The following is a 12,373-nucleotide window of genomic DNA, read 5'->3' on the forward strand; positions in this document are numbered from 1 at the left end:
AATAATGAGATTTTACTAAACACGTTAGGTGTTAACCACAGTAAGAATACAAATAATTCAGAACAATGTTTACGAAGGGTTATTAAGCTTGGACATGGGTTCCTTTCTTACGAAAAAATCAGCTGTCGTTAGCCTGAAGAAGAGCTTACCCACATTTTGATGCTGGGTGAAATTTTCTCTTGTAATAGTAAAATCGTATCTCGTTACCCAATATATAATTCGGTAAATGTACATTTTACTTTAAGCAGAATCACCTTACCATTTCAGTTCATATTACTCAAGTTTGTTTTCTGTATTTTTCTATTTTCAAGGTGGTAAATTATCTTTTCCTGATGAAAATCCCCCCCCCCCCCGTTATTATCATCACGTTCTTCAACTCGTACCTATGGTTGTTTCCGGCGCAATGGAAGAATCGTACTCAAACGTACTCAAAGGCGGATTTCGCTTCCCGTTTCTAACAACACGAGGTTAGGTTAGGTTAGGTTAGGTTAGGTTAAATTATTCGGTACAGTTAAACTAGTTTAGATTAGGTTTAGTTAAACTCTTAGGTTAGGACAGTCCCTTCCGCTATTACGCTGATGAACTGAAAGTTGTCACGGCGGTACATACTGTAGACTAAAACAACGGGGCAATAGGTTTAACAATAAACGTTTATTTACCATCCCAGGAATAATATATACAGTATATATATATATATATATATATATATATATATATATATATATAACAGACAAGGATAACAACTGATTTGGTAAGGTGCATCTACCGATTAAACTAAAGCGTATGTTTACCTGTGATTCACATTTAACTGTCGGGTAAGAGGCTTCTCCATTATGAAGTAAAGTCCTATGGCGTTAGCCTGAACCTTTATTCCCTTTAAAGGAGGATATTGTCCGATGTTAGAAGGAGCAAACACTTAAACTTGCCATAGTTAAAGCCTGTTTTACCTCCTTCACAACAATGAGTCCTGTATGTTTCATTCTTGCCACAGCTACATTATATTATTAAGCTTAAGTGGAACCTTTTATTATGATTAAAGGTACTGAAGATTGTATTTAACTCCTGCAATATTGTTTTCTTCCAAGCGACAAAATTAAACTTAGTGATGTCAAGAATAAAAAAGAATATTTCATCTACCAATAGCCAGAACGAAATCTATAGTTATTCCGTACTTGGATTAGTTTTTTTTTTTAATTATTATTATTATTTAGCGATAGCCATAGTAAATTCAGTTATAAGAGCCAGTAAAACTGTGCTGTAATCCTTTAAAAGACTATACTTATAGTATGTCTGCTCGCTAAGCGGTTAAGCCACAGTTCCAAGAGATACACTGTGAAGGTGTAAATCTTTGAACCTGGAAAGAACGCTCAGAGTGCGAAACTCGCCAGCTACATTTGGTAAAAGAGTTGAATAATTTACTTTGCTTAGTGACCAGGATCTTTGATTTTCTTAAAACAGAATTGCTGTAACCTAACCTGACCCTCAGGTCTTCCAACATGCTTGGCCCAAATCCGATAAAAACCCAGAGTTGACCTTGCTTTGTAACTTTGATCTTTGATCTACTGGCCTGAAAATCGAATCTCTTCGTCAGTGCCTGATCCTCAACCTTTCCTCCAAGCGTGGTCCTAATCGAGACAAAAATTTCGAATTATGAGGTCGTACTGCTGAGTTTGAAATATGAGCTTGACTTTGGAATGATTAGTATTGAAATCATCGCTTCATCCTTCCTTAATCAACCATTCTGCCAAATTTGGTATAAATCAGTCAAAGCTGTTTGAGTTGACCATGTCATGTGGCCTTGGCCTTTAGTCCGTTGTTAAGAAAAAAAAAAAAAAAAAAAAGCTTCAAGTTCTCAGCTCCTTAGCAGATGCTCAATCCATCCCTCATGTTTGGTTAAAATTGAAGAAAAACAGAAGTTTCTCTCTCTCTTTCTCTCTCTCTCTCTCTCTCTCTCTCTCACACACACACACACACACACACACACACACACACACACACACACACACCGAACAAAACAATACCCCGCGAGTATAATAAATTATGTTGGTTATAAGAACATTAGCATTAATTTCATTTGCCAAAAAAATATATTGGCTAACTGGGGTTTTGTTGGGGGGGGAAAAAAAAAGCTGCTGGTTTCAGAAGCGGAAACTTATCTGCCTCCGTCGTAAAACCAGGCAAATAACGGGACATTGTATAATCTGTCAACCTTGTTAGTGTGGGTAATATGTAGCCATGTGTAACTATGTGTAGCCGTGAGAAGGGTTACGTGACTAATTTCGCTGACTTAGGTTTCGCCACTGCTTGGAATCTGATTATGTAGCATCTTTTGGAAGCTAGGGCTGGGAGCGCGTATCATAACTCGACGGTAAGTTCCTAGGTCCCTTCCGAGTCCTCTCTCGTAAGGGCAACAAATGAGAAATAAAAGATTTGTTTAAAGCTGTTACCAAATGGGTGCATGCCGCTGACCTTAAGCATGCACCGAGGGGCATTGTATTGGAGGAACCACTGGAAAATGCCTCATCTTCTTCTCGACCCGGAAATGCTTCTTCTCCCATTCCTTACTCTGACACGTCTTCATATGACACTTCTTCAGATTCCTCTTCTCATTCTGGGACACTGCCACCATTCCGTGCTGTTAATAACTGTCGTTCCAAGTTACGTTCGGCGTCCAAATCTCCAGTTTCTTGTCTGTCACCCCATCAACATCATTGGTGTCATATATTCACAGCCAAGTCCTCTTCCTGATATCTCTTCTACCTGGCAGTTAATTTTACCTTTTATAATTATAACATTGTGCAAAGTGTAAGCAACCTTGATTACATCTTTGTTACTAGCTAGTATTATCACATATATTATTACACCCTTGTAATTAGGTAGTACTGCCACAAATAAGATTGAAATAGTTGCAGTCCTAAGGAAATGATAAATTTGGTGCTATCACAGAAATAATGTACAGTATATCCCTCTCCAACAATTTATGCTAAAGCAAGACATTACCAGTTGCCGTATTGCCATAGACCTTGTTCCATAGTCAAGTGTAATCTAATTTCACACTGGGCTCACTCTCACTTTAATCTTAATTCTATTTCCTTGTTCTTTTATTCCATTACTGTCATATTCCTGTTTGTTTTGCAGTTGTCCTCATATCTTCCAGCTAATTCCTTTCCCTCTACCTCTCAGTGACACTTTTAATATTTTATTCTTGTAGTCTAAACTCCTGTTTTCTTCACTGTATAACCCGTTTGATCTTCTTCATTATTCTCCTATGCTTCTCTTTAATATCTTCTCTGTTATACTTGTTGCTTGTATATATACGATAATCCAGATATCTCATTTCCTTGGTTAGTTTCTTTTGAACCCTCATTTTATATGTATTCCTTATCATATTCACTCCGCCAGGATTTTTACTCATAATAATTTTGTTTTCTCTCTCCATTAGTGTATTAATTATAAAAAAAAAAAAAAAAAAAAAAAACGATCCCAAGAATTTATGTTACTGGACAAAGCACTGGAACACTGAAAACTACTTAGATGTAACCGTCTTCAATAACATGCCAGGTGACATTTGGGGCATAAAGAATACATCAAAAGAAAACAGTGTTGATTTGTGTTAAGACTAATGGACAGCTGATTAAGTCTGTGAACAATGTCAATTTTTTCAAAACTAGTGCTCTCCCCCAGCACTGTTGTACTTCTATATAACCCACCGTTATGTATATCATGACTTACCGTACACCCATGTAATCTTGCCAGGATTTTCATAAGTTGTTATATTAATTTTTGCTGGCCACAAACTGTGTTATGACTGTCGCTTCCTTCACTACCCATATACATTATCCTAGTTGCTCTCATACATTTGAAATTATTATTAATGTCAGTGTAGTTTAATTGTCGAATTAGTCAGAATTAAATATGATTACATGAATTTCGAGTTGCCATAAGACTAGTACAACCACCAAAGGATGTTGAAACTGGTACTACTTAGTGAAATTGTCAGTGTATGAAGTAAAAAGAAACTGTAGCCTGATACTGAACAACAGAAAATAATGTCAGGTGAAAACAAAATATTAACATGATACAAATAAATCATTAGTAACAGCAAGAATGGGAAAGAAAAGTGGGGGGACCGTGAAGACAGGGAATAAGCCGAGATTGTGAGGGAGAGCGTCAGGATGCACAGGGTGGCAAGAGCGGATTTAGAGATAGGAGGTTTGGTGAGTCTGTCCGTGAATTATATTTCCACGTCAGCGAAAAATTTCATGTCTCAGGTGCGGTTTCCCTGAGCATGGCCTTTCTGTCTGACGGGCCACTAATTACCCTTTTCTTCTTCTTCTTTTTCTTCTCTCTCTATCCACAATCAGACATTCACAAATGTATATACCATATATGTATGATACCAGCCGTCTCGTTCAATACTCCCATCAACATAATATCTTGATATGTCATAAAACACCACGCTTATATTATTAGCATGGTGTTTTATAACATGTTGATGGATCTTGTGGACAATTATCATCCTGGGGAGGGGAAGGGGAAAAAATACTTTCCCAGTATCCCAGCTTGTAAGGAGCGACTGAAAAGGGCCTTTTTGTCTCCTGTCTTTCCTAACAATCTTCTCTTCTGTCTACCTTTCCTTTAGATACGTTCGTGTTCTGGCCCTTATTTTCCCTCTACTCCTGTCCAGATTAATATTTGGTTTCGTGCTATGAATAGTTTAAGGACCTATAACTGACACTGACCCTTCTTCCCTTGCTGGGTCATACTTTTCAACCAGTTGACTAATCAGGCCACTTTATCGGCAAGCCATTTCTTCGTCAGGTCACTTCTATGACAAGGCACTTTTTCACCAAGCCACTTCTTCGTCAAGCCACTTTGACGTCAAACTGCTTCATCGCCTAGTCGCATCAACACCAACACCACTACAACGCCAAAATCACTACAACGAAAATAACACTACAGCGCCAAAACCACTACAGCGGAAAAAAAAAAAAAAAAAAAACACTACGGTACAACGCCAGAATCAATGCCAAGCCCACTTCAGCTCCAAGACCACTTCAACGCCAAGAGTATTTCAATGCCAAAACCACTTCTACCAAGAGCACTTCAATGCCAAGACCACTTCAGTGCCAAGAGTACTTCACTGCCAAGACCACTTCAATGCCAAGACCATTTCAATGCCAAGACCATTTCTACACCAAAACCATTTCTACAACAAAGCTATTTATACGTCACTCTTCCTGCTTCTGGTCCATTGCTGGCCATATATCTTTGTTACCTCCGCCAACGAAATTTGAGGAGGTTATGTAGTCACCTATGTTTGTTGCTCAGCCGGAATCAAAAGATCCGGCAAACATGTTGGTCAGTTTCGTATATTTGTTTGTCTGCCTGTCTTCTCTCTACACGTCACAATTTTGCGCCTTCCTTCTGAAAAAAGTTCAGAAAGTAGGTATCCACTAACCCTGGAAGCCTATTGTTTTTCTTAAAAATCGGTCAAAGGCCCTGAGCTGGTTGGGGAGTTGAAACCCCTCAATGTCTGTGGGTACGGAAATTGTCGGGACCCATTGGCCAGCCCGCCCCAGCACCATTTTTTCAATCTTCGAAAATCGATTTTTTTTTTCTTACCATATTGAAGAAAACCCTCTAGCGCATCCGACAGTGTAATTTGTAGCTTCCTAGACCTATCCTGTTCTTTGCAATGAAGCGCGAAATTTTTCGTCAAATGACTGCCGACACGCAGGTGAAAAGTAAGCAGACAGTTGGATCCATCCGGCAAGCGTCAGTTTCATCTGTTTGTTTGTTTGTTCACACGTTATCTCCAAAAGCTCTCAATGAATTTAAATGAAATTTTGTGGAAGGGTGAACCATGGGCCAAGAAAGAATTGATTAAAATTTGTAATGGATCCGGATCCTATGTATCCCACACAATATCTCCAAAAGTTCTCAGTGAAATTCAGTGAAATTTTGGGGAAAGGTGGGCCATGGGCCATGAAAGAATTGATTAATTTTAGGGGAGGATCCGGATCCAGATCCGGATCCTATGTATCCCGCACAGTATCTGCAAAACTTTTAATGAATTTCAATAAAATTTGGTGGAAGAGTGGTCCATCGGTCTAGGAATAATTCATTAAAATTTTGGGCGGATCCGGATCCTATGTATTCCACACAATGTCTCCATGGATCCGGATCCTGGCCCTTTTTTAATGGCAATGGCATTGGAGAACATATGCGCTCTCTGAGTGCTTTCTAGTTTTGAATCTGGTTTAATGAAATTCACACAACCCAACGATTTTTTTTTTTTTTTTTTACCTGGAATCGACTTCTCGTCCTTTGAAACAGCAACTATCATCCAATAGGCCTGAGTAAAGGAAAAAATGGGATTGCCTTCGTTAAGAATCATGCAGGTTTATGATGCATTATGTTGGATCGCCGTTCTTGATACAGATGCCGTTGGTACTGTAGTTCATGCAGTTTAACTTGGCCAAAATTTTTATCCTTGTGCAGCCTATTTCTCATTGTTTAATCACAGAATAAGGCAATGCAACAGCTGTACGTCCTTTCCATAGCACTTCCTTGTGATTAGCACCATACTTTAGTATTAAGCTCTGGTTACAACTCAGCTTTAAAGATGAAGATACGACAATTCTGGGCCAAGGCAAAGCGAACAACGTATAGTGTAATGATAATATTAATGGTAAGGAAGATATGTACTAAGATGACAATGATGACTGTGATGCTCGTGCAGGTGAAGATGATGACAATAATGTTAAAAGAAAATGGAATTATGATGATGACCGTAGCAGGGATAATAATAATCATGACTGTGATAATAATGTTGTTGTTGATGATGATGATGACGATGATGATATGATGATGATAATAATTATTATGATATACTGTAGACGTGTCGATGATGGTGATGATAATGAAAATGACAATGTTTATCACAAGTTTGCGTGAGTCACTGTAGTAAGATCAATGCAGTAAATCATACGGTTTGGCTAAATTGATTAAATAAATACTGAAGGTCTGGTTTATGCAAGTATGCGTGTTCCGGAATATGCAGTTAATATCTGAACACACACACACACACACACACACACACACACACACACACTGCAAACACTACTACTACTACTACTACTACTATTATTCTATTTATCTATTGCCAGACGCCTCAATCCCGTTCGGGGTGGCCACAAACAATTCGCCTCCACGTCGCCCTGTCCCCGCCATTTCACTGCCCTGTTACCAACTCACACCCCCCTCTCTCATATACCTCTCCACACCATCCCTCCATCTCATCCTCGGCCTCCCCCTCCCTCTCCCCCCCTCCACCTCATTCACATACACTCTCTTCGTCAGTCTTTCACCCTCCATCCTCTCCATATGGCCAAACCACCTCAGTGTATTCCTCCTAACGCTTCCTATCACATCCACACATTATTATTATTATTATTATTATTATTTTTATTATTATAATAATTATTATTATTATTATTATTATTATTATTATTATTATTTTTATTATTATTATAATTATTATTATTATTATTATTATTATTATTATTATCGAATCACAAATTACTCCATATAAACAGGAACGTAGGGGCTCGGGGTTAGGCTGCTCATACACGACCTTTGAGGAGATAGTGACCAACCACACACACTTCCCTTAATGGCATTGTGTGGGCTAGAAACTCCAACGGCTCCTCAGATAGCAAACCTTGGAAAGCCTCAACCAAACTAGTCCACGAGGCGGCCTCTGGTCATATAGTTGCCACCCAGCGTTGTAATCGTTTCCTCGATGAGAGGAAACCAGTAGGCTTGTTGGTCAGTCTAGAGCCACCTAGATTTTTTTTATTTTTTTACCAACCACCACTGAATGATGTGGTGTGGGAGTGGGCCCTTGCCGTTGAGTAGCCCACCAGTTGCATTGTATTGATAAGTGATGATCATGGGGTTGTAAAGAGATAAAGCAGAGGAGAACCCCAGCTAATCTATCCTGTCACATCAAGCTGCTGGCTATTCAGGGTAGATTGCAACATATTATCTTGGTGGGGGACAGACGGTTACCAGTTCTGCTAAGGACGTGGATGACATTCCAGCGATCAATCTGGCAGCTGCAACTGGTGCTTTGGGAGCAGCGGCTGGCGTTAATAGTGTGGTACCCTGTCTCGAAGTGACGGTAGCAGGGCATTGGAGGAACCAGTGCAGCAATGGTAAATTGGACACCTTGGAGTAGGAACACTCCTCGTTGCTGACATCTAGTATTTGGCGAGTGAATTTATAGCCAAGGGAAAAGGCGACGCAGGTTAGCACACACCTGGGCTGCGACTGTCATATTTACAGTAAGAGGCTGGTACTAGGTGGCTGTAGCATACCAGATGGCTGCCAGAGAATTATTTGCAGCCCATAATTCGTGCATGTGCTGGGAGAGATGTACTTGACTCTTGATTTTAGTCTTGGTCTGCGTCAGGCTCTTGGGGAGCAATACACCCACAACTGGTGTTTTGGATGTGAGTTTGGCAGCTGTCACCCTTTTCATTTCCTCGAATACCAATGTGGCTTGGTATCCAATTTGCCGAGATGAGTTTCTCCTGTCCCTGCAGTTGTTGGGCAAGGTAAAAGATCTTTGTTGTAAGACAGATGTTGTCAATGGTCTGAGCTTTAGTGACAGTGTGTATGGCTTAAAGTAATCTGTGTGTACTACACGATGTATATGTGGCTGGGTCAGAGCATGTTGAAGGGCCTCCACAATAGCAACAAGCTTATCCTGGCGTGTGGAGACCCCATCTGAGAGTCTCCACAGCCAAGATGTTATGCCTCAGACACAGGCCACTCCAGCTATGTTGGTGGTGATATTTACTGAACCATCCATGTAGCATGTCAAGGCATCAGCCTATATGATGGAATGCATAGCTTGGAGGGATTATCGGTTTAGCCTTGGAGGTATAGACTGTGGTTTGGTATTGGAGGGATTGAAGGGGTGTACAAGAAGTGGTGATGCCCAGGGCATGGGGATTGTGGAATTGAGATGTGGTGAGTCCTACCCTTTCTCTAATACCAGATTCTTGATGCCAACAGCTGCTGTCCTTCAAATCAGTTTCTGTTAAATAAGTCTGCTTGGTGTTCTAGTGAAGCAATAACACTCAGTCGGAGCAAATGGTCTGGGATGGTGTGCCATCTTGGCCAGAACACATGCTGTACACTGTTTTACACAGATTCCCAGGGGAAGAATGGCAGTTTCTATTGTAAATAACATAGTTTGGCCCAAATGGGGCACCTACAACAGGACAAAGGGAAATGTTTTGGAATTCCTCCAGATTGATGGGGAGATTTTTCTTGATGGCCACAAGGCACGGGGCTCAGTAATCAACCAGGGATTTGATGGCCTGAGTTTAGTAGTTGTGAAGGACCTTGTAACTGGCACTCCCCTTGAGGCTGGTGATGGCCCTCATGACATGCATCCTCGCAGCCACTCTTTCCCGCAAGTACTTCACTTGGACATTGAAGGACACCTACTTATCAAACCAGATCTCAGAGAGGCAGATACTGGTGGCTGAAGACCCAATCCAAGTTGGTTCCTGGAATGAAGATTGGGTAACTGGGTCTGGTTTCCTGAATGCCATAGCCTTGGATTTCTTGGTATTTATCTTTAGCCCCAACACACAAAATTTTCCTGGAATGAGCCTCAGGATGTGCTTGGCGCTATGCTTAGTATGTGGTCCTAACTGCAAGGTCATCAGCAAAACACAGGACTTTTACTTTTTGCTGCAGATGTCTGTCTAGCAGTTTCTCCATGACAATCTTGAAATAAGGACTCAACATGATGCCCTGAGGGGTCTAAATCTCCTGTTGATGAAGGAAAGAAGGTTACCCCTGGAAACGGACTAGGGCACTGAGTCCTCAGAGAAAGTCCTTGATCTAGCCAAACAACTTGCCAACAACACATTAATGTTCTAGGATGGACAAAACTTCAGTTGCATTGGCAAGCTCAAAAGCTTTCTCAAGGTCAGGTAATACAGTGGCCCCCCAATCAATGCTGGCATGATGGAGAATGGTAGTAAGGTTCTTGGCTGCTCCATAGAGAGATAGAATGCATACTGATGGGATCTCTTGGCTTGGAGATTGGCACAATCTCAGCTTCCTTTCACCTGCTGGGTTGTGTGTCTGAAGCCCATGAGGAACTGATGAGGGAGAACAGTGCAGCATGTCTGGCTGGACCAGCATTGAACGGCATGTTGTATGTGATCCCATCCTGCCCAGGGGTAGTGCACTTGCTCTTCTTATAGGCCTGATGGAGTTCACGGGAGGTGAAAGGGAAACCAATGTCAGCTGCAATCTGGCATGCAATCTATGCTCCTGTCTCTTTCAGCCTGGAGCTCAGCAAAGGTCAAGAGAGTCCTCCTTGGGAGCTGGGTTGAGCATGACCAGGCAGTAAAGAAAACTGTCATATGCTCAGCCTCCTTTTCAGGGTTGGAATGAGAGGGTATGATACGATGCCTCTTTCCTGCAACTGCTTTTAGCTTGTCCCACATGGAACTTGGGTTTGTGTGGGCATCAATATCATGGCACCAACGGATCCACTTTTTTTCACAGATTTCCCATTTCTCTTCTTGAGTGTTTCAAATCACTGCCTGCAGGAGTTCCCTGCTTTAGTCAGTGGGGTGTCACCTGTAGAGCATGCATGCAGCATTGGTCCTGTTGTGAGTCTTCACTTGCTCAATGCAGAACCAGTGATTCTGGTATACTTTTGTGATGGTCTTGTCTTAGGGATGGGAGTGTCTGCAGCAGCATGGAATGCAGCCATAAAGCTTCTCCCTTGTTGGTCAAGGTTCACTGGAGGTCTTAAAGGTCCTGGTTGTTTTGCTAAACACATTAGCCCTCCTCTTGTTCCTTCTCGGTGGTTGATGTGGTGGGAGTGGTAATTGTGCAATGTCCAAGCGACAACAGACAGCCAAGTGATCTGAGGTTAGAGGTGGGAGAAGGCTCCATACCGCATTCTATCACAGATTTGCAGATATGAAGGAGAGGTCAAGATCCCCTCCCCCCCCCGATGTCCAAACCTTCAATGATGTTAAGGAGTAGTACCCCTGTGGTGCCAGGCAGGACCTCTGCCAAGTGCCTGCCTTGTTGGTGGGAGAACAGACAGGCTGAAGAATGGAATGGTGGCAGTTTAAGTCCCCACCAATTAAAGCCTGTTCTACAGAAGTCAGGTGAAACAGTTCCCCCAGCTCAAGATTACCTACAGTGGGGCTTACACAAAGGTTGTACAGTGTTACTGAGAAATTTGAGATATGTATACCGACACCAAGCAATATGACTCCCATTCCACTATGCATGGTGTTAGGGACTTTGTCACAGAGGTGTTGTCTTTCACCCAGGTCACACAGTCTCTTGTCTGGCTGGTACATGTCGTCTAGCAAAGGCCTGGAACCCACCGATGTTGTGTGAGCAGGTTGCAGGGAGTGCTGCATCTTGTAAAGGAACACATTTGTGTCATCTCTCTCAACTGCTTCCAGCAGTAGGTGGATCGTGCCTCTTAAACCATAAATGTTCCACTGGAGGATCCTGAGACCCTCCTGTGGATCACCTCTGTCATTGGTACCTTGCTGTGTCCCTCTATATTTTATAATCCTGTTTCTTGTTGCAGTGGTTTCCCATAAGTACAAGGCAGCTTGATCCCTAAAGCCTTCTTCTCTAACTGTGTGGATGATGGAGTTTCCCCTGGGAGTCTCCTCATTGTTGTGCCCTCTGGTTGGAGTGGGAAGAATAGCTGCTGGGATTGGGTTCCTGGGTACAATTGAGTTTTTGCTGTCTAGATATTTGGTTTGGCTCCAGGCTGCATATGAGATATGGTGAAATGGCCCTTCACAACTGTCTTGTCAACTGACTTATGCACCTGAGTTAGCTGTCTTAGCAGAAAGACACGTTGAGTAGCCTTGCCAGTGCTGATGCAAAAGTTTTCAAGAAATTCCACAGGTCAGCCATGGTGAGACAATGTTTCCTAGTTGGTTGAATTTGCCGTCAGTTGGGCGCCTAGCCTGGCAGGTGCAAGCTGGTGGAAGACTTTTTCTGAGTTTGCAATATTGTTCATAGTTTGGCAGGTTGAACCTTCTGGCTGGCACTTCCTTGCTGACTGACATCCTTTTTCCCCCACCTGAAAGTGCCTTCTGTAGTGGGTTTGTGAGCAGTTATGCCCCCGTCACACAGGCAGGCAACCTCTGTGCGACCTTTGAGTGACCAAAAAATGGCCAGGTCGCAGCGAGGTCCCTGAAACTCATAAAAACCTGTTTCTGTGTGACTGCTCCGGCAACCCTTGGGCGCTCTTTTGGCGACCTATAATGCATTTTTTGGGAAATTTCATGGC

This window comes from Coenobita brevimanus, chromosome 33 (assembly GCF_032717465.1).
Source record: "Coenobita brevimanus isolate Jiangsu-jjx chromosome 33, ASM3271746v2, whole genome shotgun sequence".
In the NCBI taxonomy this organism is placed as follows: Eukaryota; Metazoa; Arthropoda; class Malacostraca; order Decapoda; family Coenobitidae; genus Coenobita; species Coenobita brevimanus.